The sequence below is a fragment of the Crinia signifera genome, chromosome 9 (genome assembly GCF_055691185.1).
Source record: "Crinia signifera chromosome 9, ASM5569118v1, whole genome shotgun sequence".
Taxonomy (NCBI): domain Eukaryota; kingdom Metazoa; phylum Chordata; class Amphibia; order Anura; family Myobatrachidae; genus Crinia; species Crinia signifera.
This window is the reverse complement of record NC_139225.1, coordinates 123,114,039-123,136,538: the sequence shown is the minus strand read 5'-3', so window position 1 is coordinate 123,136,538 and position 22,500 is coordinate 123,114,039. Positions and strand designations below refer to the sequence as shown.

Here is a 22,500-nt window from a genome sequence, read left to right as displayed (position 1 = left end):
TAAAGAGGCGTCGGTTCAAATCCCACTTCTGACAAAGCTTTTTATTGTTTCAATAGCAACTACATTCGAATTTCGATTAGTATTATAATACGTATGATTGATACCGATAAATGCACTTTCAGTATTTTTCTTATTAAAAGAAAGAATCATAATCCAAAATGGCATACATTTTCAGCCATGACCACGTACTTGTCAGGATGGCCGAGTGGTCTAAGGCGCCAGACTCAAGAATCCGTTCTTCCTGTTAAAGGGCTTTCTGGTCTCTGTAAAGAGGCGTGGGTTCAAATCCCACTTCTGACAAAGCTTTTTATTGTTTCAATAGAAACTATATTCAAATTTCGATTAGTCTTATAATACGTATGATTGATATCGATAAATGCACTTTCAGTATTTTTTTTATTAAAAGAAAGAATCATAATCCAAAATGGCATACATTTTCAGTCATTTTCATGTACTTGTCAGGATGGCCGAGCGGTCTAAGGCGCCAGACTCAAGAATCCGTTCTTCCTGTTAAAGGGCTTTCTGGTCTCTGTAAAGTGGCGTGGGTTCAAATCCCACTTCTGACAAAGCTTTTTATTGTTTCAATAGCAACTACATTCGAATTTCGATTATTCTTATAATACGTATGATTGATACCGATAAATGCACTTTCAGTATTTTTCTAATTAAAAGAAAGAATCATAATCCAAAATGGCATACATTTTCAGTCATGTTCATGTACTTGTCAGGATGGCCGAGCGGTCTAAGGCGCCAGACTCAAGAATCCGTTCTTCCTGTAAAAGGGCTTTCTGGTCTCTGTAAAGAGGCGTGGGTTCAAATCCCACTTCTGACAAAGCTTTTTATTGTTTCAATAGCAACTACATCCAACTGCCAATTAGTCTTATAATACGTATGACTGATACCGATAAATGCAGTTAGTAATTCTTTGTGTTTTATTTGTTCTTGTTTTCGACATAGATATCTTGATCACATTTATTTCAAAGCAACATGCAGCTTAATAAATTAAAGAAATGTAATCAGTAGAAACTGTGGAAGATCAGAGGAATAAAGTTATCCCATCAACACACCAATCCCAACCTTTCATTATTTTTTTATTAAAAGAAAGAATCATAATCCAAAATGGCATACATTTTCAATCACGATCATGTACTTGTCAGGATGGCCGAGCGGTCTAAGGCGCCAGACTCAAGAATCCGTTCTTCCTGTTATAGGGCTTTCTGGTCTCTGTAAAGAGATGGGATAACTTTATTTCTCTGATCTTCCACAGTTTCTACTGATTACATTTCTTTAATTTATTAAGCTACATGTTGCTTTGAAATAAATGTGATCAAGATATCTATGTCGAAAACAAGAACAAATAAAACACAAAGAACTACTAACTGCATTTATCGGTATCAGTCATACGTATTATAAGACTAATTGGCAGTTGAATGTAGTTGCTATTGAAACAATAAAAAGCTTTGTCAGAAGTGGGATTTGAACACACGCCTCTTTACAGAGATGGCATACATTTTCAGTCATGTTCATGTACTTGTCAGGATGGCCGAGCGGTCTAAGGCGCCAGACACAAGAATCTGTTCTTCCTGTTAAAGGGCTTTCTGGTCTCTGTAAAGAGGCGTGGGTTCAAATCCCACTTCTGGCAAAGCTTTTTATTGTTTCAATAGCAACTACATTCGAATTTCGATTAGTCTTATAAAACGTATGATTGATACCGATAAATGCACTTTCAGTATTTTTCTTATTAAAAGAAAGAATCATAATCCAAAATGGCATACATTTTCAGGCATGACCATGTACTTGTCAGGATGGCCGAGCGGTCTAAGGCGCCAGACTCAAGAATCCGTTCTTCCTGTTAAAGGGCTTTCTGGTCTCTGTAAAGAGGCGTGGGTTCAAATCCCACTTCTGACAAAGCTTTTTATTGTTTCAATAGCAACTACATCCAACTGCCAATTAGTCTTACAATACGTATGACTGATACCGATAAATGCAGTTAGTAATTCTTTGTGCTTTATTTGTTCTTGTTTTCGACATAGATATCTTGATCACATTTATTCCAAAGCAACATGCAGCTTAATAAATTAAAGAAATGTAATCAGTAGAAACTGTGGAAGATCAGAGGAATAAAGTTATCCCATCAACACACCAACCCCAACCTTTCATTATTTTTTTATTAACAGAAAGAATCATAATCCAAAATGGCATACATTTTCAGTCACGCTCATGTGCTAGTCAGGATGGCCGAGCGGTCTAAGGCGCCAGACTCAAGAATCCGTTCTTCCTGTTATAGGGCTTTCTGGTCTCTGTAAAGAGATGGGATAACTTTATTTCTCTGATCTTCCACAGTTTCTACTGATTACATTTCTTTAATTTATTAAGCTGCATGTTGCTTTGAAATAAATGTGATCAAGATATCTATGTCGAAAACAAGAACAAATAAAACACAAAGAACTACTAACTGCATTTATCGGTATCAGTCATACGTATTATAAGACTAATTGGCAGTTGAATGTAGTTGCTATTGAAACAATAAAAAGCTTTGTCAGAAGTGGGATTTGAACACACGCCTCTTTACAGAGATGGCATACATTTTCAGTCATGTTCATGTACTTGTCAGGATGGCCGAGCGGTCTAAGGCGCCAGACACAAGAATCTGTTCTTCCTGTTAAAGGGCTTTCTGGTCTCTGTAAAGAGGCGTGGGTTCAAATCCCACTTCTGACAAAGCTTTTTATTGTTTCAATAGCAACTACATTCAACTGCCAATTAGTCTTATAATACGTATGACTGATACCGATAAATGCAGTTAGTAGTTCTTTGTGTTTTATTTGTTCTTGTTTTCGACATAGATATCTTGATCACATTTATTTCAAAGCAACATGCAGCTTAATAAATTAAAGAAATGTAATCAGTAGAAACTGTGGAAGATCAGAGGAATAAAGTTATCCCATCAACACACCAACCCCAACCTTTCATTATTTTTTTATTAAAAGAAAGAATCATAATCCAAAATGGCATACATTTTCAGTCACGATCATGTACTTGTCAGGATGGCTGAGCGGTCTAAGGCGCCAGACTCAAGAATCCGTTCTTCCTGTTAAAGGGCTTTCTGGTCTCTGTAAAGAGGCGTCGGTTCAAATCCCACTTCTGACAAAGCTTTTTATTGTTTCAATAGCAACTACATTCGAATTTCGATTAGTATTATAATACGTATGATTGATACCGATAAATGCACTTTCAGTATTTTTCTTATTAAAAGAAAGAATCATAATCCAAAATGGCATACATTTTCAGCCATGACCACGTACTTGTCAGGATGGCCGAGTGGTCTAAGGCGCCAGACTCAAGAATCCGTTCTTCCTGTTAAAGGGCTTTCTGGTCTCTGTAAAGAGGCGTGGGTTCAAATCCCACTTCTGACAAAGCTTTTTATTGTTTCAATAGAAACTATATTCAAATTTCGATTAGTCTTATAATACGTATGATTGATATCGATAAATGCACTTTCAGTATTTTTTTTATTAAAAGAAAGAATCATAATCCAAAATGGCATACATTTTCAGTCATTTTCATGTACTTGTCAGGATGGCCGAGCGGTCTAAGGCGCCAGACTCAAGAATCCGTTCTTCCTGTTAAAGGGCTTTCTGGTCTCTGTAAAGAGATGGGATAACTTTATTTCTCTGATCTTCCACAGTTTCTACTGATTACATTTCTTTAATTTATTAAGCTACATGTTGCTTTGAAATAAATGTGATCAAGATATCTATGTCGAAAACAAGAACAAATAAAACACAAAGAACTACTAACTGCATTTATCGGTATCAGTCATACGTATTATAAGACTAATTGGCAGTTGAATGTAGTTGCTATTGAAACAATAAAAAGCTTTGTCAGAAGTGGGATTTGAACACACGCCTCTTTACAGAGATGGCATACATTTTCAGTCATGTTCATGTACTTGTCAGGATGGCCGAGCGGTCTAAGGCGCCAGACACAAGAATCTGTTCTTCCTGTTAAAGGGCTTTCTGGTCTCTGTAAAGAGGCGTCGGTTCAAATCCCACTTCTGACAAAGCTTTTTATTGTTTCAATAGCAACTACATTCGAATTTCGATTAGTATTATAATACGTATGATTGATACCGATAAATGCACTTTCAGTATTTTTCTTATTAAAAGAAAGAATCATAATCCAAAATGGCATACATTTTCAGCCATGACCATGTACTTGTCAGGATGGCCGAGTGGTCTAAGGCGCCAGACTCAAGAATCCGTTCTTCCTGTTAAAGGGCTTTCTGCTCTCTGTAAAGAGCTGTGGGTTCAAATCCCACTTCTGACAAAGCTTTTTATTGTTTCAATAGAAACTATATTCAAATTTCGATTAGTCTTATAATACGTATGATTGATATCGATAAATGCACTTTCAGTATTTTTTTTATTAAAAGAAAGAATCATAATCCAAAATGGCATACATTTTCAGTCATGTTCATGTACTTGTCAGGATGGCCGAGCGGTCTAAGGCGCCAGACTCAAGAATCCGTTCTTCCTGTAAAAGGGCTTTCTGGTCTCTGTAAAGAGGCGTGGGTTCAAATCCCACTTCTGACAAAGCTTTTTATTGTTTCAATAGCAACTACATCCAACTGCCAATTAGTCTTATAATACGTATGACTGATACCGATAAATGCAGTTAGTAATTCTTTGTGTTTTATTTGTTCTTGTTTTCGACATAGATATCTTGATCACATTTATTTCAAAGCAACATGCAGCTTAATAAATTAAAGAAATGTAATCAGTAGAAACTGTGGAAGATCAGAGGAATAAAGTTATCCCATCAACACACCAACCCCAACCTTTCATTATTTTTTTATTAAAAGAAAGAATCATAATCCAAAATGGCATACATTTTCAGTCACGCTCATGTGCTAGTCAGGATGGCCGAGCGGTCTAAGGCGCCAGACTCAAGAATCCGTTCTTCCTGTTAAAGGGCTTTCTGGTCTCTGTAAAGAGATGGGATAACTTTATTTCTCTGATCTTCCACAGTTTCTACTGATTACATTTCTTTAATTTATTAAGCTACATGTTGCTTTGAAATAAATGTGATCAAGATATCTATGTCGAAAACAAGAACAAATAAAACACAAAGAACTACTAACTGCATTTATCGGTATCAGTCATACGTATTATAAGACTAATTGGCAGTTGAATGTAGTTGCTATTGAAACAATAAAAAGCTTTGTCAGAAGTGGGATTTGAACACACGCCTCTTTACAGAGATGGCATACATTTTCAGTCATGTTCATGTACTTGTCAGGATGGCCGAGCGGTCTAAGGCGCCAGACACAAGAATCTGTTCTTCCTGTTAAAGGGCTTTCTGGTCTCTGTAAAGAGGCGTGGGTTCAAATCCCACTTCTGGCAAAGCTTTTTATTGTTTCAATAGCAACTACATTCGAATTTCGATTAGTCTTATAAAACGTATGATTGATACCGATAAATGCACTTTCAGTATTTTTCTTATTAAAAGAAAGAATCATAATCCAAAATGGCATACATTTTCAGGCATGACCATGTACTTGTCAGGATGGCCGAGCGGTCTAAGGCGCCAGACTCAAGAATCCGTTCTTCCTGTTAAAGGGCTTTCTGGTCTCTGTAAAGAGGCGTGGGTTCAAATCCCACTTCTGACAAAGCTTTTTATTGTTTCAATAGAAACTATATTCAAATTTCGATTAGTCTTATAATACGTATGATTGATATCGATAAATGCACTTTCAGTATTTTTTTTATTAAAAGAAAGAATCATAATCCAAAATGGCATACATTTTCAGTCATGTTCATGTACTTGTCAGGATGGCCGAGCGGTCTAAGGCGCCAGATGTATGCCATTTAGCTTTTTATTGTTTCAATAGCAACTACATTCAACTGCCAATTAGTCTTATAATACGTATGACTGATACCGATAAATGCAGTTAGTAGTTCTTTGTGTTTTATTTGTTCTTGTTTTCGACATAGATATCTTGATCACATTTATTTCAAAGCAACATGCAGCTTAATAAATGAAAGAAATGTAATCAGTAGAAACTGTGGAAGATCAGAGGAATAAAGTTATCCCATCAACACACCAACCCCAACCTTTCATTATTTTTTTATTAAAAGAAAGAATCATAATCCAAAATGGCATACATTTTCAGTCACGATCATGTACTTGTCAGGATGGCTGAGCGGTCTAAGGCGCCAGACTCAAGAATCCGTTCTTCCTGTTAAAGGGCTTTCTGGTCTCTGTAAAGAGGCGTGGGTTCAAATCCCACTTCTGACAAAGCTTTTTATTGTTTCAATAGCAACTACATTCGAATTTCGATTAGTCTTATAATACGTATGATTGATACCGATAAATGCACTTTCAGTATTTTTCTTATTAAAAGAAAGAATCATAATCCAAAATGGCATACATTTTCAGCCATGACCATGTACTTGTCAGGATGGCTGTGCGGTCTAAGGCGCCAGACTCAAGAATCCGTTCTTCCTGTTAAAGGGCTTTCTGGTCTCTGTAAAGAGGCGTGGGTTCAAATCCCACTTCTGACAAAGCTTTTTATTGTTTCAATAGCAACTACATTCGAATTTCGATCATTCTTATAATACGTATGATTGATACCGATAAATGCACTTTCAGTATTTTTCTTATTAAAAGAAAGAATCATAATCCAAAATGGCATACATTTTCAGTCATGTTCATGTACTTGTCAGGATGGCCGAGCGGTCTAAGGCGCCAGACTCAAGAATCCGTTCTTCCTGTAAAAGGGCTTTCTGGTCTCTGTAAAGAGGCGTGGGTTCAAATCCCACTTCTGACAAAGCTTTTTATTGTTTCAATAGCAACTACATCCAACTGCCAATTAGTCTTATAATACGTATGACTGATACCGATAAATGCAGTTAGTAATTCTTTGTGTTTTATTTGTTCTTGTTTTCGACATAGATATCTTGATCACATTTATTTCAAAGCAACATGCAGCTTAATAAATTAAAGAAATGTAATCAGTAGAAACTGTGGAAGATCAGAGGAATAAAGTTATCCCATCAACACACCAACCCCAACCTATCATTATTTTTTTATTAAAAGAAAGAATCATAATCCAAAATGGTATACATTTTCAGTCACGCTCATGTGCTAGTCAGGATGGCAGAGCGGTCTAAGGCGCCAGACTCAAGAATCTGTTCTTCCTGTTAAAGGGCTTTCTGGTCTCTGTAAAGAGGCGTGGGTTCAAATCCCACTTCTGACAAAGCTTTTTATTGTTTCAATAGCAACTACATTCGAATTTCGATTATTCTTATAATACGTATGATTGATACCGATAAATGCACTTTCAGTATTTTTCTTATTAAAAGAAAGAATCATAATCCAGGCGCCAGACTCAAGAATTCGTTCTTCCTGTTAAAGGGCTTTCAGGTCTCTGTAAAGAAAGAATCATAATCCAAAATGGCATACATTTTCAGTCACGCTCATGTACTAGTCAGGATGGCCGAGCGGTCTAAGGAGCCAGACTCAAGAATGCGTTCTTCCTGTTAAAGGGCTTTCTGGTCTCTGTAAAGAGATGGGATAACTTTATTCCTCTGATCTTCCACAGTTTCTACTGATTACATTTCTTTAATTTATTAAGCTGCATGTTGCTTTGAAATAAATGTGATCAAGATATCTATGTCGAAAACAAGAACAAATAAAACACAAATAACTACTAACTGCATTTATCGGTATCAGTCATACGTATTATAAGACTAATTGGCAGTTGAATGTAGTTGCTATTGAAACAATAAAAAGCTAAATGGCATACATCTGGCGCCTTAGACCGCTCGGCCATCCTGACAAGTACATGAACATGACTGAAAATGTATGCCATCTCTGTAAAGAGGCGTGTGTTCAAATCCCACTTCTGACAAAGCTTTTTATTGTTTCAATAGCAACTACATCCAACTGCCAATTAGTATTATAATACGTATGACTGATACCGATAAATGCAGTTAGTAGTTCTTTGTGTTTTATTTGTTCTTGTTTTCGACATAGATATCTTGATCACATTTATTTCAAAGCAACATGCAGCTTAATAAATTAAAGAAATGTAATCAGTAGAAACTGTGGAAGATCAGAGGAATAAAGTTATCCCATCAACACACCAACCCCAACCTTTCATTATTTTTTTATTAAAAGAAAGAATCATAATCCAAAATGGCATACATTTTCAGTCATGCTCATGTACTAGTCAGGATGGCCGAGCGGTCTAAGGCGCCAGACTCAAGAATCTGTTCTTCCTGTTAAAGGGCTTTCTGGTCTCTATAAAGAGGCGTGGGTTCAAATCCCACTTCTGACAAAGCTTTTTATTGTTTCAATAGCAACTACATTCAAATTTCGATTAGTCTTATAATAAGTATGATTGATACCAATAAATGCACTTTCAGTATTTTTTTTATTAAAAGAAAGAATCATAATCCAAAATGGCATACATTTTCTGCCATGTACATGTACTTGTTAGGATGGCCGAGCGGTCTAAGGCGCCAGACTCAAGAATCCGTTCTTCCTGTTAAAGGGCTTTCTGGTCTCTGTAAAGAGGCGTCGGTTCAAATCCAACTTCTGACAAAGCTTTTTATTGTTTCAATAGCAACTACATTCAAATTTTGATTAGTCTTATAATACGTATGATTGATACCGATAAATGCACTTTCAGTATTTTTTTTATTAAAAGAAAGAATCATAATCCAAAATGGCATACATTTTCAGTCACGTTCATGTACTTGTCAGGATGGCCGAGCGGCCTAAGGCGCCAGACTCAAGAATCCGTTCTTCCTGTAAAAGGGCTTTCTGGTCTCTGTAAAGAGGCGTGGGTTCAAATCCCACTTCTGACAAAGCTTTTTATTGTTTCAATAGCAACTACATTCGAATTTCGATTAGTATTATAATACGTATGATTGATACCGATAAATGCACTTTCAGTATTTTTCTTATTAAAAGAAAGAATCATAATCCAAAATGGCATACATTTTCAGCCATGACCATGTACTTGTCAGGATGGCCGAGTGGTCTAAGGCGCCAGACGCCAGACTCAAGAATCCGTTCTTCCTGTTAAAGGGCTTTCTGCTCTCTGTAAAGAGCTGTGGGTTCAAATCCCACTTCTGACAAAGCTTTTTATTGTTTCAATAGAAACTATATTCAAATTTCGATTAGTCTTATAATACGTATGATTGATATCGATAAATGCACTTTCAGTATTTTTTTTATTAAAAGAAAGAATCATAATCCAAAATGGCATACATTTTCAGTCATGTTCATGTACTTGTCAGGATGGCCGAGCGGTCTAAGGCGCCAGACTCAAGAATCCGTTCTTCCTGTAAAAGGGCTTTCTGGTCTCTGTAAAGAGGCGTGGGTTCAAATCCCACTTCTGACAAAGCTTTTTATTGTTTCAATAGCAACTACATCCAACTGCCAATTAGTCTTATAATACGTATGACTGATACCGATAAATGCAGTTAGTAATTCTTTGTGTTTTATTTGTTCTTGTTTTCGACATAGATATCTTGATCACATTTATTTCAAAGCAACATGCAGCTTAATAAATTAAAGAAATGTAATCAGTAGAAACTGTGGAAGATCAGAGGAATAAAGTTATCCCATCAACACACCAACCCCAACCTTTCATTATTTTTTTATTAAAAGAAAGAATCATAATCCAAAATGGCATACATTTTCAGTCACGCTCATGTGCTAGTCAGGATGGCCGAGCGGTCTAAGGCGCCAGACTCAAGAATCCGTTCTTCCTGTTAAAGGGCTTTCTGGTCTCTGTAAAGAGATGGGATAACTTTATTTCTCTGATCTTCCACAGTTTCTACTGATTACATTTCTTTAATTTATTAAGCTACATGTTGCTTTGAAATAAATGTGATCAAGATATCTATGTCGAAAACAAGAACAAATAAAACACAAAGAACTACTAACTGCATTTATCGGTATCAGTCATACGTATTATAAGACTAATTGGCAGTTGAATGTAGTTGCTATTGAAACAATAAAAAGCTTTGTCAGAAGTGGGATTTGAACACACGCCTCTTTACAGAGATGGCATACATTTTCAGTCATGTTCATGTACTTGTCAGGATGGCCGAGCGGTCTAAGGCGCCAGACACAAGAATCTGTTCTTCCTGTTAAAGGGCTTTCTGGTCTCTGTAAAGAGGCGTCGGTTCAAATCCCACTTCTGACAAAGCTTTTTATTGTTTCAATAGCAACTACATTCGAATTTCGATTAGTATTATAATACGTATGATTGATACCGATAAATGCACTTTCAGTATTTTTCTTATTAAAAGAAAGAATCATAATCCAAAATGGCATACATTTTCAGCCATGACCATGTACTTGTCAGGATGGCCGAGTGGTCTAAGGCGCCAGACTCAAGAATCCGTTCTTCCTGTTAAAGGGCTTTCTGCTCTCTGTAAAGAGCTGTGGGTTCAAATCCCACTTCTGACAAAGCTTTTTATTGTTTCAATAGAAACTATATTCAAATTTCGATTAGTCTTATAATACGTATGATTGATATCGATAAATGCACTTTCAGTATTTTTTTTATTAAAAGAAAGAATCATAATCCAAAATGGCATACATTTTCAGTCATGTTCATGTACTTGTCAGGATGGCCGAGCGGTCTAAGGCGCCAGATGTATGCCATTTAGCTTTTTATTGTTTCAATAGCAACTACATTCAACTGGCAATTAGTCTTATAATACGTATGACTGATACCGATAAATGCAGTTAGTAGTTCTTTGTGTTTTATTTGTTCTTGTTTTCGACATAGATATCTTGATCACATTTATTTCAAAGCAACATGCAGCTTAATAAATGAAAGAAATGTAATCAGTAGAAACTGTGGAAGATCAGAGGAATAAAGTTATCCCATCAACACACCAACCCCAACCTTTCATTATTTTTTTATTAAAAGAAAGAATCATAATCCAAAATGGCATACATTTTCAGTCACGATCATGTACTTGTCAGGATGGCTGAGCGGTCTAAGGCGCCAGACTCAAGAATCCGTTCTTCCTGTTAAAGGGCTTTCTGGTCTCTGTAAAGAGGCGTGGGTTCAAATCCCACTTCTGACAAAGCTTTTTATTGTTTCAATAGCAACTACATTCGAATTTCGATTAGTCTTATAATACGTATGATTGATACCGATAAATGCACTTTCAGTATTTTTCTTATTAAAAGAAAGAATCATAATCCAAAATGGCATACATTTTCAGCCATGACCATGTACTTGTCAGGATGGCTGAGCGGTCTAAGGCGCCAGACTCAAGAATCCGTTCTTCCTGTTAAAGGGCTTTCTGGTCTCTGTAAAGAGGCGTGGGTTCAAATCCCATTTCTGACAAAGCTTTTTATTGTTTCAATAGAAACTATATTCAAATTTCGATTAGTCTTATAATACGTATGATTGATACCGATAAATGCACTTTCAGTATTTTTTTTATTAAAAGAAAGAATCATAATCCAAAATGGCATACATTTTCAGTCATGTTCATGTACTTGTCAGGATGGCCGAGCGGTCTAAGGCGCCAGACTCAAGAATCCGTTCGTCCTGTTAAAGGGCTTTCTGGTCTCTGTAAAGAGGCGTGGGTTCAAATCCCACTTCTGACAAAGCTTTTTATTGTTTCAATAGCAACTACATTCGAATTTCGATCATTCTTATAATACGTATGATTGATACCGATAAATGCACTTTCAGTATTTTTCTTATTAAAAGAAAGAATCATAATCCAAAATGGCATACATTTTCAGTCATGTTCATGTACTTGTCAGGATGGCCGAGCGGTCTAAGGCGCCAGACTCAAGAATCCGTTCTTCCTGTAAAAGGGCTTTCTGGTCTCTGTAAAGAGGCGTGGGTTCAAATCCCACTTCTGACAAAGCTTTTTATTGTTTCAATAGCAACTACATCCAACTGCCAATTAGTCTTATAATACGTATGACTGATACCGATAAATGCAGTTAGTAATTCTTTGTGTTTTATTTGTTCTTGTTTTCGACATAGATATCTTGATCACATTTATTTCAAAGCAACATGCAGCTTAATAAATTAAAGAAATGTAATCAGTAGAAACTGTGGAAGATCAGAGGAATAAAGTTATCCCATCAACACACCAACCCCAACCTATCATTATTTTTTTATTAAAAGAAAGAATCATAATCCAAAATGGTATACATTTTCAGTCACGCTCATGTGCTAGTCAGGATGGCAGAGCGGTCTAAGGCGCCAGACTCAAGAATCTGTTCTTCCTGTTAAAGGGCTTTCTGGTCTCTGTAAAGAGGCGTGGGTTCAAATCCCACTTCTGACAAAGCTTTTTATTGTTTCAATAGCAACTACATTCGAATTTCGATTATTCTTATAATACGTATGATTGATACCGATAAATGCACTTTCAGTATTTTTCTTATTAAAAGAAAGAATCATAATTCAAAATGGCATACATTTTCAGTCATGTTCATGTACTTGTCAGGATGGCCGAGCGGTCTAAGGCGACAGACTCAAGAATCCGTTCTTCCTGTTAAAGGGCTTTCTGGTCTCTGTAAAGAGGCGTGGGTTCAAATCCCACTTCTGACAAAGCTTTTTATTGTTTCAATAGCAACTACATCCAACTGCCAATTAGTCTTACAATATATATGACTGATACCGATAAATGCAGTTAGTAATTCTTTGTGCTTTATTTGTTCTTTTTTTCGACATAGATATCTTGATCACATTTATTCCAAAGCAACATGCAGCTTAATAAATTAAAGAAATGTAATCAGTAGAAACTGTGGAAGATCAGAGGAATAAAGTTAACCCATCAACACACCAACCCCAACCTTTCATTATTTTTTTATTAAAAGAAAGAATCATAATCCAAAATGGCATACATTTTCAGTCACGCTCATGTGCTAGTCAGGATGGCCGAGCGGTCTAAGGCGCCAGACTCAAGAATCCGTTCTTCCTGTTATAGGGCTTTCTGGTCTCTGTAAAGAGATGGGATAACTTTATTTCTCTGATCTTCCACAGTTTCTACTGATTACATTTCTTTAATTTATTAAGCTGCATGTTGCTTTAAAATAAATGTGATCAAGATATCTATGTCGAAAACAAGAACAAATAAAACACAAAGAACTACTAACTGCATTTATCGGTATCAGTCATACGTATTATAAGACTAATTGGCAGTTGAATGTAGTTGCTATTGAAACAATAAAAAGCTTTGTCAGAAGTGGGATTTGAACACACGCCTCTTTACAGAGATGGCATACATTTTCAGTCATGCTCATGTACTTGTCAGGATGGCCGAGCGGTCTAAGGCACCAGACACAAGAATCTGTTCTTCCTGTTAAAGGGCTTTCTGGTCTCTGTAAAGAGGCGTGGGTTCAAATCCCACTTCTGACAAAGCTTTTTATTGTTTCAAAAGCAACTACATTCAACTGCCAATTAGTCTTATAATACGTATGACTGATACCGATAAATGCAGTTAGTAATTCTTTGTGTTTTATTTGTTCTTGTTTTCGACATAGATATCTTGATCACATTTATTTCAAAGCAACATGCAGCTTAATAAATTAAAGAAATGTAATCAGTAGAAACTGTGGAAGATCAGAGGAATAAAGTTATCCCATCAACACACCAACCCCAACCTTTCATTATTTTTTTATTAAAAGAAAGAATCATAATCCAAAATGGCATACATTTTCAGTCACGCTCATGTGCTAGTCAGGATGGCCGAGCGGTCTAAGGCGCCAGACTCAAGAATCCGTTCTTCCTGTTAAAGGGCTTTCTGGTCTCTGTAAAGAGATGGGATAACTTTATTTCTCTGATCTTCCACAGTTTCTACTGATTACATTTCTTTAATTTATTAAGCTACATGTTGCTTTGAAATAAATGTGATCAAGATATCTATGTCGAAAACAAGAACAAATAAAACACAAAGAACTACTAACTGCATTTATCGGTATCAGTCATTTGTATTATAAGACTAATTGGCAGTTGAATGTAGTTGCTATTGAAACAATAAAAAGCTTTGTCAGAAGTGGGATTTGAACACACGCCTCTTTACAGAGATGGCATACATTTTCAGTCATGTTCATGTACTTGTCAGGATGGCCGAGCGGTCTAAGGCGCCAGACACAAGAATCTGTTCTTCCTGTTAAAGGGCTTTCTGGTCTCTGTAAAGAGGCGTCGGTTCAAATCCCACTTCTGACAAAGCTTTTTATTGTTTCAATAGCAACTACATTCGAATTTCGATTAGTATTATAATACGTATGATTGATACCGATAAATGCACTTTCAGTATTTTTCTTATTAAAAGAAAGAATCATAATCCAAAATGGCATACATTTTCAGCCATGACCATGTACTTGTCAGGATGGCCGAGTGGTCTAAGGCGCCAGACTCAAGAATCCGTTCTTCCTGTTAAAGGGCTTTCTGGTCTCTGTAAAGAGCTGTGGGTTCAAATCCCACTTCTGACAAAGCTTTTTATTGTTTCAATAGAAACTATATTCAAATTTCGATTAGTCTTATAATACGTATGATTGATATCGATAAATGCACTTTCAGTATTTTTTTTATTAAAAGAAAGAATCATAATCCAAAATGGCATACATTTTCAGTCATGTTCATGTACTTGTCAGGATGGCCGAGCGGTCTAAGGCGCCAGACTCAAGAATCCGTTCTTCCTGTAAAAGGGCTTTCTGGTCTCTGTAAAGAGGCGTGGGTTCAAATCCCACTTCTGACAAAGCTTTTTATTGTTTCAATAGCAACTACATCCAACTGCCAATTAGTCTTATAATACGTATGACTGATACCGATAAATGCAGTTAGTAATTCTTTGTGTTTTATTTGTTCTTGTTTTCGACATAGATATCTTGATCACATTTATTTCAAAGCAACATGCAGCTTAATAAATTAAAGAAATGTAATAAGTAGAAACTGTGGAAGATCAGAGGAATAAAGTTATCCCATCAACACACCAACCCCAACCTTTCATTATTTTTTTATTAAAAGAAAGAATCATAATCCAAAATGGCATACATTTTCAGTCACGCTCATGTGCTAGTCAGGATGGCCGAGCGGTCTAAGGCGCCAGACTCAAGAATCCGTTCTTCCTGTTAAAGGGCTTTCTGGTCTCTGTAAAGAGATGGGATAACTTTATTTCTCTGATCTTCCACAGTTTCTACTGATTACATTTCTTTAATTTATTAAGCTACATGTTGCTTTGAAATAAATGTGATCAAGATATCTATGTCGAAAACAAGAACAAATAAAACACAAAGAACTACTAACTGCATTTATCGGTATCAGTCATACGTATTATAAGACTAATTGGCAGTTGAATGTAGTTGCTATTGAAACAATAAAAAGCTTTGTCAGAAGTGGGATTTGAACACACGCCTCTTTACAGAGATGGCATACATTTTCAGTCATGTTCATGTACTTGTCAGGATGGCCGAGCGGTCTAAGGCGCCAGACACAAGAATCTGTTCTTCCTGTTAAAGGGCTTTCTGGTCTCTGTAAAGAGGCGTCGGTTCAAATCCCACTTCTGACAAAGCTTTTTATTGTTTCAATAGCAACTACATTCGAATTTCGATTAGTATTATAATACGTATGATTGATACCGATAAATGCACTTTCAGTATTTTTCTTATTAAAAGAAAGAATCATAATCCAAAATGGCATACATTTTCAGCCATGACCATGTACTTGTCAGGATGGCCGAGTGGTCTAAGGCGCCAGACTCAAGAATCCGTTCTTCCTGTTAAAGGGCTTTCTGGTCTCTGTAAAGAGCTGTGGGTTCAAATCCCACTTCTGACAAAGCTTTTTATTGTTTCAATAGAAACTATATTCAAATTTCGATTAGTCTTATAATACGTATGATTGATATCGATAAATGCACTTTCAGTATTTTTTTTATTAAAAGAAAGAATCATAATCCAAAATGGCATACATTTTCAGTCATGTTCATGTACTTGTCAGGATGGCCGAGCGGTCTAAGGCGCCAGACTCAAGAATCCGTTCTTCCTGTAAAAGGGCTTTCTGGTCTCTGTAAAGAGGCGTGGGTTCAAATCCCACTTCTGACAAAGCTTTTTATTGTTTCAATAGCAACTACATCCAACTGCCAATTAGTCTTATAATACGTATGACTGATACCGATAAATGCAGTTAGTAATTCTTTGTGTTTTATTTGTTCTTGTTTTCGACATAGATATCTTGATCACATTTATTTCAAAGCAACATGCAGCTTAATAAATTAAAGAAATGTAATCAGTAGAAACTGTGGAAGATCAGAGGAATAAAGTTATCCCATCAACACACCAACCCCAACCTTTCATTATTTTTTTATTAAAAGAAAGAATCATAATCCAAAATGGCATACATTTTCAGTCACGCTCATGTGCTAGTCAGGATGGCCGAGCGGTCTAAGGCGCCAGACTCAAGAATCCGTTCTTCCTGTTAAAGGGCTTTCTGGTCTCTGTAAAGAGATGGGATAACTTTATTTCTCTGATCTTCCACAGTTTCTACTGATTACATTTCTTTAATTTATTAAGCTACATGTTGCTTTGAAATAAATGTGATCAAGATATCTATGTCGAAAACAAGAACAAATAAAACACAAAGAACTACTAACTGCATTTATCGGTATCAGTCATACGTATTATAAGACTAATTGGCAGTTGAATGTAGTTGCTATTGAAACAATAAAAAGCTTTGTCAGAAGTGGGATTTGAACACACGCCTCTTTACAGAGATGGCATACATTTTCAGTCATGTTCATGTACTTGTCAGGATGGCCGAGAGGTCTAAGGCGCCAGACACAAGAATCTGTTCTTCCTGTTAAAGGGCTTTCTGGTCTCTGTAAAGAGGCGTCGGTTCAAATCCCACTTCTGACAAAGCTTTTTATTGTTTCAATAGCAACTACATTCGAATTTCGATTAGTATTATAATACGTATGATTGATACCGATAAATGCACTTTCAGTATTTTTCTTATTAAAAGAAAGAATCATAATCCAAAATGGCATACATTTTCAGTCATGTTCATGTACTTGTCAGGATGGCCGAGCGGTCTAAGGCGCCAGACTCAAGAATCCGTTCTTCCTGTTAAAGGGCTTTCTGGTCTCTGTAAAGAGGCGTGGGTTCAAATCCCACTTCTGACAAAGCTTTTTATTGTTTCAATAGCAACTACATCCAACTGCCAATTAGTCTTATAATACGTATGACTGATACCGATAAATGCAGTTAGTAATTCTTTGTGTTTTATTTGTTCTTGTTTTCGACATAGATATCTTGATCACATTTATTTCAAAGCAACATGCAGCTTAATAAATTAAAGAAATGTAATCAGTAGAAACTGTGGAAGATCAGAGGAATAAAGTTATCCCATCAACACACCAACCCCAACCTTTCATTATTTTTTTATTAAAAGAAAGAATCATAATCCAAAATGGCATACATTTTCAATCACGATCATGTACTTGTCAGGATGGCTGAGCGGTCTAAGGCGCCAGACTCAAAAATCCGTTCTTCCTGTTAAAGGGCTTTCTGGTCTCTGTAAAGAGGCGTCGGTTCAAATCCCACTTCTGACAAAGCTTTTTATTGTTTCAATAGCAACTACATTCGAATTTCGATTAGTCTTATAATACGTATGATTGATACCGATAAATGCACTTTCAGTATTTTTCTTATTAAAAGAAAGAATCATAATCCAAAATGGCATACATTTTCTGCCATGACCATGTACTTGTCAGGATGGCCGAGCGGTCTAAGGCGCCAGACTCAAGAATCCGTTCTTCCTGTTAAAGGGCTTTCTGGTCTCTGTAAAGAGGCGTGTGTTCAAATCCCACTTCTGACAAAGCTTTTTATTGTTTCAATAGCAACTACATTCGAATTTCGATTAGTCTTATAATACGTATGATTGATACCGATAAATTCACTTTCAGTATTTTTCTTATTAAAAGAAAGAATCATAATCAAAAATGGCATACATTTTCAGTCACGATCATGTACTTGTCAGGATGGCCGAGCGATCTAAGGTGCCAGACTCAAGAATCCGTTCTTCTTGTTAAAGGGCTTTCTGGTCTCTGTAAAGAGGCGTGGGTTCAAATCCCACTTCTGACAAAGCTTTTTATTGTTTCAATAGCAACTACATTCGAAATTCGATGAGTCTTATAATACGTATGATTGATACCGATAAATGCACTTTCAGTATTTTTCTTATTAAAAGAAAGAATCATAATCCAAAATGGCATACATTTTCAGCCATGACCATGTACTTGTCAGGATTGCCGAGTGGTCTAAGGCGCCAGACTCAAAAATCCGTTCTTCCTGTTAAAGGGCTTTCTGGTCTCTGTAAAAAGGCGTGGGTTCAAATCCCACTTCTGACAAAGCTTTTTATTGTTTCAATAGCAACTACATTCGAATTTCGATTAGTCTTATAATACGTATGACTGATACCGATAAATGCACTTTCAGTATTTTTCTTATTAAAAGAAAGAATCATAATCCAAAATGGCATACATTTTCTGCCATGACCATGTACTTGTCAGGATGGCCGAGCGGTCTAAGGCGCCAGACTCAAGAATCCGTTCTTCCTGTTAAAGGGCTTTCTGGTCTCTGTAAAGAGGCGTGTGTTCAAATCCCACTTCTGAAAAAGCTTTTTATTGTTTCAATAGCAACTACATTCAAATTTCGATTAGTCTTATAATACGTATGATTGATACCGATAAATGCACTTTCAGTATTTTTTTTATTAAAAGAAAGAATCATAATCCAAAATGGCATACATTTTCAGGCACGTCCATGTACTTGTCAGGATGGCCGAGCGGCCTAAGGCGCCAGACTCAAGAATCCGTTCTTCCTGTAAAAGGGCTTTCTGGTCTCTGTAAAGAGGCGTGGGTTCAAATCCCACTTCTGACAAAGCTTTTTATTGTTTCAATAGCAACTACATTCAACTGCCAGTTAGTCTTATAATACGTATGACTGATACCGATAAATGCAGTTAGTAGTTCTTTGTGTTTTATTTGTTCTTGTTTTCGACATAGATATCTTGATCACATTTATTTCAAAGCAACATGCAGCTTAATAAATTAAAGAAATGTAATCAGTAGAAACTGTGGAAGATCAGAGGAATAAAGTTATCCCATCAACACACCAACCCCAACCTTTCATTATTTTTTTATTAAAAGAAAGAATCATAATCCAAAATGGCATACATTTTCAATCACGATCATGTACTTGTCAGGATGGCTGAGCGGTCTAAGGCGCCAGACTCAAAAATCCGTTCTTCCTGTTAAAGGGCTTTCTGGTCTCTGTAAAGAGGCGTCGGTTCAAATCCCACTTCTGACAAAGCTTTTTATTGTTTCAATAGCAACTACATTCGAATTTCGATTAGTCTTATAATACGTATGATTGATACCGATAAATGCACTTTCAGTATTTTTCTTATTAAAAGAAAGAATCATAATCCAAAATGGCATACATTTTCTGCCATGACCATGTACTTGTCAGGATGGCCGAGCGGTCTAAGGCGCCAGACTCAAGAATCCGTTCTTCCTGTTAAAGGGCTTTCTGGTCTCTGTAAAGAGGCGTGTGTTCAAATCCCACTTCTGACAAAGCTTTTTATTGTTTCAATAGCAACTACATTCGAATTTCGATTAGTCTTATAATACGTATGATTGATACCGATAAATTCACTTTCAGTATTTTTCTTATTAAAAGAAAGAATCATAATCAAAAATGGCATACATTTTCAGCCATGACCATGTACTTGTCAGGATTGCCGAGTGGTCTAAGGTGCCAGACTCAAGAATCCGTTCTTCTTGTTAAAGGGCTTTCTGGTCTCTGTAAAGAGGCGTGGGTTCAAATCCCACTTCTGACAAAGCTTTTTATTGTTTCAATAGCAACTACATTCGAATTTCGATGAGTCTTATAATACGTATGATTGATACCGATAAATGCACTTTCAGTATTTTTCTTATTAAAAGAAAGAATCATAATCCAAAATGGCATACATTTTCAGCCATGACCATGTACTTGTCAGGATTGCCGAGTGGTCTAAGGCGCCAGACTCAAAAATCCGTTCTTCCTGTTAAAGGGCTTTCTGGTCTCTGTAAAAAGGCGTGGGTTCAAATCCCACTTCTGACAAAGCTTTTTATTGTTTCAATAGCAACTACATTCGAATTTCGATGAGTCTTATAATACGTATGATTGATACCGATAAATGCACTTTCAGTATTTTTCTTATTAAAAGAAAGAATCATAATCCAAAATGGCATACATTTTCAGTCACGATCATGTACTTGTCAGGATGGCTGAGCGGTCTAAGGCGCCAGACTCAAGAATCTGTTCTTCCTGTTAAAGGGCTTTCTGGTCTCTGTAAAGAGGCGTCGGTTCAAATCCCACTTCTGACAAAGCTTTTTATTGTTTCAATAGCAACTACATTCGAATTTCGATTAGTATTATAATACGTATGATTGATACCGATAAATGCACTTTCAGTATTTTTCTTATTAAAAGAAAGAATCATAATCCAAAATGGCATACATTTTCAGTCATGTGCATGTACTTGTCAGGATGGCCGAGCGGTCTAAGGCGCCAGACTCAAGAATCCGTTCTTCCTGTTAAAGGGCTTTCTGGTCTCTGTAAAGAGGCGTGGGTTCAAATCCCACTTCTGACAAAGCTTTTTATTGTTTCAATAGCAACTACATCCAACTGCCAATTAGTCTTATAATACGTATGACTGATACCGATAAATGCAGTTAGTAATTCTTTGTGTTTTATTTGTTCTTGTTTTCGACATAGATATCTTGATCACATTTATTTCAAAGCAACATGCAGCTTAATAAATTAAAGAAATGTAATCAGTAGAAACTGTGGAAGATCAGAGAAATAAAGTTATCCCATCAACACACCAACCCCAACCTTTCATTATTTTTTTTATTAAAAGAAAGAATCATAATCCAAAATGGCATACATTTTCAGTCACACTAGTCTACTTGTCAGGATGGCCGAGCAGTCTAAGGCGCCAGACTCAAGAATTCGTTCTTCCTGTTAAAGGGCTTTCAGGTCTCTGTAAAGAAAGAATCATAATCCAAAATGGCATACATTTTCAGTCACGCTCATGTACTAGTCAGGATGGCCGAGCGGTCTAAGGAGCCAGACTCAAGAATGCGTTCTTCCTGTTAAAGGGCTTTCTGGTCTCTGTAAAGAGATGGGATAACTTTATTCCTCTGATCTTCCACAGTTTCTACTGATTACATTTCTTTAATTTATTAAGCTGCATGTTGCTTTGAAATAAATGTGATCAAGATATCTATGTCGAAAACAAGAACAAATAAAACACAAATAACTACTAACTGCATTTATCGGTATCAGTCATACGTATTATAAGACTAATTGGCAGTTGAATGTAGTTGCTATTGAAACAATAAAAAGCTAAATGGCATACATCTGGCGCCTTAGACCGCTCGGCCATCCTGACAAGTACATGAACATGACTGAAAATGTATGCCATCTCTGTAAAGAGGCGTGTGTTCAAATCCCACTTCTGACAAAGCTTTTTATTGTTTCAATAGCAACTACATCCAACTGCCAATTAGTATTATAATACGTATGACTGATACCGATAAATGCAGTTAGTAGTTCTTTGTGTTTTATTTGTTCTTGTTTTCGACATAGATATCTTGATCACATTTATTTCAAAGCAACATGCAGCTTAATAAATTAAAGAAATGTAATCAGTAGAAACTGTGGAAGATCAGAGGAATAAAGTTATCCCATCAACACACCAACCCCAACCTTTCATTATTTTTTTATTAAAAGAAAGAATCATAATCCAAAATGGCATACATTTTCAGTCATGCTCATGTACTAGTCAGGATGGCCGAGCGGTCTAAGGCGCCAGACTCAAGAATCTGTTCTTCCTGTTAAAGGGCTTTCTGGTCTCTATAAAGAGGCGTGGGTTCAAATCCCACTTCTGACAAAGCTTTTTATTGTTTCAATAGCAACTACATTTAAATTTCGATTAGTCTTATAATAAGTATGATTGATACCAATAAATGCACTTTCAGTATTTTTTTTATTAAAAGAAAGAATCATAATCCAAAATGGCATACATTTTCAGTCACGTTCATGTACTTGTCAGGATGGCCGAGAGGCCTAAGGCGCCAGACTCAAGAATCCGTTCTTCCTGTAAAAGGGCTTTTTGGTCTCTGTAAAGAGGCGTGGGTTCAAATCCCACTTCTGACAAAGCTTTTTATTGTTTCAATAGCAACTACATTCAACTGCCAATTAGTCTTATAATACGTATGACTGATACCGATAAATGCAGTTAGTAGTTCTTTGTGTTATATTTGTTCTTGTTTTCGACATAGATATCTTGATCACATTTATTTCAAAGCAACATGCAGCTTAATAAATGAAAGAAATGTAATCAGTAGAAACTGTGGAAGATCAGAGGAATAAAGTTATCCCATCAAC

General features: G+C 36.3%; 47 non-coding genes across 47 annotated transcripts in view; all 47 read left to right on the top strand.

The window, feature by feature from the left end:
- The window catches only part of TRNAL-CAA (transfer RNA leucine (anticodon CAA)), a 109-nt gene extending 75 nt beyond the window's left edge, over window positions 1-34 (top strand). The window contains exon 2 of the tRNA in view: window positions 1-34. This exon is cut by the window's left edge and continues 12 nt beyond it. This is a non-coding gene — a tRNA (tRNA-Leu).
- Window positions 35-191: 157 nt separating this feature from the next.
- On the top strand, window positions 192-300 carry TRNAL-CAA (transfer RNA leucine (anticodon CAA)). Its single transcript has 2 exons — window positions 192-229; window positions 255-300. It is a non-coding gene; the product is annotated as a tRNA-Leu (tRNA).
- A 157-nt stretch (window positions 301-457) lies between these two features.
- Window positions 458-566, top strand: TRNAL-CAA (transfer RNA leucine (anticodon CAA)). Its single transcript has 2 exons — window positions 458-495; window positions 521-566. It is a non-coding gene; the product is annotated as a tRNA-Leu (tRNA).
- A 157-nt stretch (window positions 567-723) lies between these two features.
- TRNAL-CAA (transfer RNA leucine (anticodon CAA)) lies at window positions 724-832 on the top strand. The gene is made up of 2 exons: window positions 724-761; window positions 787-832. It is a non-coding gene; the product is annotated as a tRNA-Leu (tRNA).
- Window positions 833-1,533: 701 nt separating this feature from the next.
- On the top strand, window positions 1,534-1,642 carry TRNAL-CAA (transfer RNA leucine (anticodon CAA)). The gene is made up of 2 exons: window positions 1,534-1,571; window positions 1,597-1,642. It is a non-coding gene; the product is annotated as a tRNA-Leu (tRNA).
- A 157-nt stretch (window positions 1,643-1,799) lies between these two features.
- TRNAL-CAA (transfer RNA leucine (anticodon CAA)) lies at window positions 1,800-1,908 on the top strand. Its single transcript has 2 exons — window positions 1,800-1,837; window positions 1,863-1,908. It is a non-coding gene; the product is annotated as a tRNA-Leu (tRNA).
- Window positions 1,909-2,609: 701 nt separating this feature from the next.
- On the top strand, window positions 2,610-2,718 carry TRNAL-CAA (transfer RNA leucine (anticodon CAA)). The gene is made up of 2 exons: window positions 2,610-2,647; window positions 2,673-2,718. It is a non-coding gene; the product is annotated as a tRNA-Leu (tRNA).
- A 320-nt stretch (window positions 2,719-3,038) lies between these two features.
- TRNAL-CAA (transfer RNA leucine (anticodon CAA)) lies at window positions 3,039-3,147 on the top strand. Its single transcript has 2 exons — window positions 3,039-3,076; window positions 3,102-3,147. It is a non-coding gene; the product is annotated as a tRNA-Leu (tRNA).
- Window positions 3,148-3,304: 157 nt separating this feature from the next.
- TRNAL-CAA (transfer RNA leucine (anticodon CAA)) lies at window positions 3,305-3,413 on the top strand. The gene is made up of 2 exons: window positions 3,305-3,342; window positions 3,368-3,413. It is a non-coding gene; the product is annotated as a tRNA-Leu (tRNA).
- Window positions 3,414-4,217: 804 nt separating this feature from the next.
- On the top strand, window positions 4,218-4,326 carry TRNAL-CAA (transfer RNA leucine (anticodon CAA)). The gene is made up of 2 exons: window positions 4,218-4,255; window positions 4,288-4,326. It is a non-coding gene; the product is annotated as a tRNA-Leu (tRNA).
- Window positions 4,327-4,483: 157 nt separating this feature from the next.
- TRNAL-CAA (transfer RNA leucine (anticodon CAA)) lies at window positions 4,484-4,592 on the top strand. The gene is made up of 2 exons: window positions 4,484-4,521; window positions 4,547-4,592. It is a non-coding gene; the product is annotated as a tRNA-Leu (tRNA).
- Window positions 4,593-5,293: 701 nt separating this feature from the next.
- Window positions 5,294-5,402, top strand: TRNAL-CAA (transfer RNA leucine (anticodon CAA)). Its single transcript has 2 exons — window positions 5,294-5,331; window positions 5,357-5,402. It is a non-coding gene; the product is annotated as a tRNA-Leu (tRNA).
- A 157-nt stretch (window positions 5,403-5,559) lies between these two features.
- TRNAL-CAA (transfer RNA leucine (anticodon CAA)) lies at window positions 5,560-5,668 on the top strand. Its single transcript has 2 exons — window positions 5,560-5,597; window positions 5,623-5,668. It is a non-coding gene; the product is annotated as a tRNA-Leu (tRNA).
- A 520-nt stretch (window positions 5,669-6,188) lies between these two features.
- On the top strand, window positions 6,189-6,297 carry TRNAL-CAA (transfer RNA leucine (anticodon CAA)). Its single transcript has 2 exons — window positions 6,189-6,226; window positions 6,252-6,297. It is a non-coding gene; the product is annotated as a tRNA-Leu (tRNA).
- Window positions 6,298-6,454: 157 nt separating this feature from the next.
- On the top strand, window positions 6,455-6,563 carry TRNAL-CAA (transfer RNA leucine (anticodon CAA)). The gene is made up of 2 exons: window positions 6,455-6,492; window positions 6,518-6,563. It is a non-coding gene; the product is annotated as a tRNA-Leu (tRNA).
- A 157-nt stretch (window positions 6,564-6,720) lies between these two features.
- TRNAL-CAA (transfer RNA leucine (anticodon CAA)) lies at window positions 6,721-6,829 on the top strand. The gene is made up of 2 exons: window positions 6,721-6,758; window positions 6,784-6,829. It is a non-coding gene; the product is annotated as a tRNA-Leu (tRNA).
- A 320-nt stretch (window positions 6,830-7,149) lies between these two features.
- Window positions 7,150-7,258, top strand: TRNAL-CAA (transfer RNA leucine (anticodon CAA)). Its single transcript has 2 exons — window positions 7,150-7,187; window positions 7,213-7,258. It is a non-coding gene; the product is annotated as a tRNA-Leu (tRNA).
- A 974-nt stretch (window positions 7,259-8,232) lies between these two features.
- Window positions 8,233-8,341, top strand: TRNAL-CAA (transfer RNA leucine (anticodon CAA)). The gene is made up of 2 exons: window positions 8,233-8,270; window positions 8,296-8,341. It is a non-coding gene; the product is annotated as a tRNA-Leu (tRNA).
- A 157-nt stretch (window positions 8,342-8,498) lies between these two features.
- On the top strand, window positions 8,499-8,607 carry TRNAL-CAA (transfer RNA leucine (anticodon CAA)). Its single transcript has 2 exons — window positions 8,499-8,536; window positions 8,562-8,607. It is a non-coding gene; the product is annotated as a tRNA-Leu (tRNA).
- Window positions 8,608-8,764: 157 nt separating this feature from the next.
- On the top strand, window positions 8,765-8,873 carry TRNAL-CAA (transfer RNA leucine (anticodon CAA)). Its single transcript has 2 exons — window positions 8,765-8,802; window positions 8,828-8,873. It is a non-coding gene; the product is annotated as a tRNA-Leu (tRNA).
- A 430-nt stretch (window positions 8,874-9,303) lies between these two features.
- TRNAL-CAA (transfer RNA leucine (anticodon CAA)) lies at window positions 9,304-9,412 on the top strand. The gene is made up of 2 exons: window positions 9,304-9,341; window positions 9,367-9,412. It is a non-coding gene; the product is annotated as a tRNA-Leu (tRNA).
- A 967-nt stretch (window positions 9,413-10,379) lies between these two features.
- Window positions 10,380-10,488, top strand: TRNAL-CAA (transfer RNA leucine (anticodon CAA)). The gene is made up of 2 exons: window positions 10,380-10,417; window positions 10,450-10,488. It is a non-coding gene; the product is annotated as a tRNA-Leu (tRNA).
- Window positions 10,489-11,008: 520 nt separating this feature from the next.
- Window positions 11,009-11,117, top strand: TRNAL-CAA (transfer RNA leucine (anticodon CAA)). The gene is made up of 2 exons: window positions 11,009-11,046; window positions 11,072-11,117. It is a non-coding gene; the product is annotated as a tRNA-Leu (tRNA).
- Window positions 11,118-11,274: 157 nt separating this feature from the next.
- Window positions 11,275-11,383, top strand: TRNAL-CAA (transfer RNA leucine (anticodon CAA)). Its single transcript has 2 exons — window positions 11,275-11,312; window positions 11,338-11,383. It is a non-coding gene; the product is annotated as a tRNA-Leu (tRNA).
- Window positions 11,384-11,540: 157 nt separating this feature from the next.
- On the top strand, window positions 11,541-11,649 carry TRNAL-CAA (transfer RNA leucine (anticodon CAA)). Its single transcript has 2 exons — window positions 11,541-11,578; window positions 11,604-11,649. It is a non-coding gene; the product is annotated as a tRNA-Leu (tRNA).
- A 157-nt stretch (window positions 11,650-11,806) lies between these two features.
- TRNAL-CAA (transfer RNA leucine (anticodon CAA)) lies at window positions 11,807-11,915 on the top strand. The gene is made up of 2 exons: window positions 11,807-11,844; window positions 11,870-11,915. It is a non-coding gene; the product is annotated as a tRNA-Leu (tRNA).
- A 320-nt stretch (window positions 11,916-12,235) lies between these two features.
- TRNAL-CAA (transfer RNA leucine (anticodon CAA)) lies at window positions 12,236-12,344 on the top strand. The gene is made up of 2 exons: window positions 12,236-12,273; window positions 12,299-12,344. It is a non-coding gene; the product is annotated as a tRNA-Leu (tRNA).
- A 157-nt stretch (window positions 12,345-12,501) lies between these two features.
- On the top strand, window positions 12,502-12,610 carry TRNAL-CAA (transfer RNA leucine (anticodon CAA)). The gene is made up of 2 exons: window positions 12,502-12,539; window positions 12,565-12,610. It is a non-coding gene; the product is annotated as a tRNA-Leu (tRNA).
- A 701-nt stretch (window positions 12,611-13,311) lies between these two features.
- TRNAL-CAA (transfer RNA leucine (anticodon CAA)) lies at window positions 13,312-13,420 on the top strand. The gene is made up of 2 exons: window positions 13,312-13,349; window positions 13,375-13,420. It is a non-coding gene; the product is annotated as a tRNA-Leu (tRNA).
- Window positions 13,421-14,387: 967 nt separating this feature from the next.
- On the top strand, window positions 14,388-14,496 carry TRNAL-CAA (transfer RNA leucine (anticodon CAA)). Its single transcript has 2 exons — window positions 14,388-14,425; window positions 14,451-14,496. It is a non-coding gene; the product is annotated as a tRNA-Leu (tRNA).
- Window positions 14,497-14,653: 157 nt separating this feature from the next.
- TRNAL-CAA (transfer RNA leucine (anticodon CAA)) lies at window positions 14,654-14,762 on the top strand. Its single transcript has 2 exons — window positions 14,654-14,691; window positions 14,717-14,762. It is a non-coding gene; the product is annotated as a tRNA-Leu (tRNA).
- A 967-nt stretch (window positions 14,763-15,729) lies between these two features.
- TRNAL-CAA (transfer RNA leucine (anticodon CAA)) lies at window positions 15,730-15,838 on the top strand. Its single transcript has 2 exons — window positions 15,730-15,767; window positions 15,793-15,838. It is a non-coding gene; the product is annotated as a tRNA-Leu (tRNA).
- Window positions 15,839-15,995: 157 nt separating this feature from the next.
- TRNAL-CAA (transfer RNA leucine (anticodon CAA)) lies at window positions 15,996-16,104 on the top strand. The gene is made up of 2 exons: window positions 15,996-16,033; window positions 16,059-16,104. It is a non-coding gene; the product is annotated as a tRNA-Leu (tRNA).
- Window positions 16,105-17,071: 967 nt separating this feature from the next.
- Window positions 17,072-17,180, top strand: TRNAL-CAA (transfer RNA leucine (anticodon CAA)). Its single transcript has 2 exons — window positions 17,072-17,109; window positions 17,135-17,180. It is a non-coding gene; the product is annotated as a tRNA-Leu (tRNA).
- A 320-nt stretch (window positions 17,181-17,500) lies between these two features.
- TRNAL-CAA (transfer RNA leucine (anticodon CAA)) lies at window positions 17,501-17,609 on the top strand. Its single transcript has 2 exons — window positions 17,501-17,538; window positions 17,564-17,609. It is a non-coding gene; the product is annotated as a tRNA-Leu (tRNA).
- A 157-nt stretch (window positions 17,610-17,766) lies between these two features.
- On the top strand, window positions 17,767-17,875 carry TRNAL-CAA (transfer RNA leucine (anticodon CAA)). Its single transcript has 2 exons — window positions 17,767-17,804; window positions 17,830-17,875. It is a non-coding gene; the product is annotated as a tRNA-Leu (tRNA).
- A 157-nt stretch (window positions 17,876-18,032) lies between these two features.
- TRNAL-CAA (transfer RNA leucine (anticodon CAA)) lies at window positions 18,033-18,141 on the top strand. Its single transcript has 2 exons — window positions 18,033-18,070; window positions 18,096-18,141. It is a non-coding gene; the product is annotated as a tRNA-Leu (tRNA).
- A 157-nt stretch (window positions 18,142-18,298) lies between these two features.
- Window positions 18,299-18,407, top strand: TRNAL-CAA (transfer RNA leucine (anticodon CAA)). Its single transcript has 2 exons — window positions 18,299-18,336; window positions 18,362-18,407. It is a non-coding gene; the product is annotated as a tRNA-Leu (tRNA).
- A 423-nt stretch (window positions 18,408-18,830) lies between these two features.
- On the top strand, window positions 18,831-18,939 carry TRNAL-CAA (transfer RNA leucine (anticodon CAA)). The gene is made up of 2 exons: window positions 18,831-18,868; window positions 18,894-18,939. It is a non-coding gene; the product is annotated as a tRNA-Leu (tRNA).
- A 320-nt stretch (window positions 18,940-19,259) lies between these two features.
- TRNAL-CAA (transfer RNA leucine (anticodon CAA)) lies at window positions 19,260-19,368 on the top strand. Its single transcript has 2 exons — window positions 19,260-19,297; window positions 19,323-19,368. It is a non-coding gene; the product is annotated as a tRNA-Leu (tRNA).
- A 157-nt stretch (window positions 19,369-19,525) lies between these two features.
- TRNAL-CAA (transfer RNA leucine (anticodon CAA)) lies at window positions 19,526-19,634 on the top strand. Its single transcript has 2 exons — window positions 19,526-19,563; window positions 19,589-19,634. It is a non-coding gene; the product is annotated as a tRNA-Leu (tRNA).
- A 157-nt stretch (window positions 19,635-19,791) lies between these two features.
- TRNAL-CAA (transfer RNA leucine (anticodon CAA)) lies at window positions 19,792-19,900 on the top strand. Its single transcript has 2 exons — window positions 19,792-19,829; window positions 19,855-19,900. It is a non-coding gene; the product is annotated as a tRNA-Leu (tRNA).
- Window positions 19,901-20,057: 157 nt separating this feature from the next.
- On the top strand, window positions 20,058-20,166 carry TRNAL-CAA (transfer RNA leucine (anticodon CAA)). The gene is made up of 2 exons: window positions 20,058-20,095; window positions 20,121-20,166. It is a non-coding gene; the product is annotated as a tRNA-Leu (tRNA).
- A 157-nt stretch (window positions 20,167-20,323) lies between these two features.
- TRNAL-CAA (transfer RNA leucine (anticodon CAA)) lies at window positions 20,324-20,432 on the top strand. Its single transcript has 2 exons — window positions 20,324-20,361; window positions 20,387-20,432. It is a non-coding gene; the product is annotated as a tRNA-Leu (tRNA).
- A 157-nt stretch (window positions 20,433-20,589) lies between these two features.
- On the top strand, window positions 20,590-20,698 carry TRNAL-CAA (transfer RNA leucine (anticodon CAA)). Its single transcript has 2 exons — window positions 20,590-20,627; window positions 20,653-20,698. It is a non-coding gene; the product is annotated as a tRNA-Leu (tRNA).
- Window positions 20,699-21,894: 1,196 nt separating this feature from the next.
- Window positions 21,895-22,003, top strand: TRNAL-CAA (transfer RNA leucine (anticodon CAA)). The gene is made up of 2 exons: window positions 21,895-21,932; window positions 21,958-22,003. It is a non-coding gene; the product is annotated as a tRNA-Leu (tRNA).
- Window positions 22,004-22,160: 157 nt separating this feature from the next.
- Window positions 22,161-22,269, top strand: TRNAL-CAA (transfer RNA leucine (anticodon CAA)). Its single transcript has 2 exons — window positions 22,161-22,198; window positions 22,224-22,269. It is a non-coding gene; the product is annotated as a tRNA-Leu (tRNA).
- The last annotated feature ends 231 nt before the right edge of the window (window positions 22,270-22,500 follow it).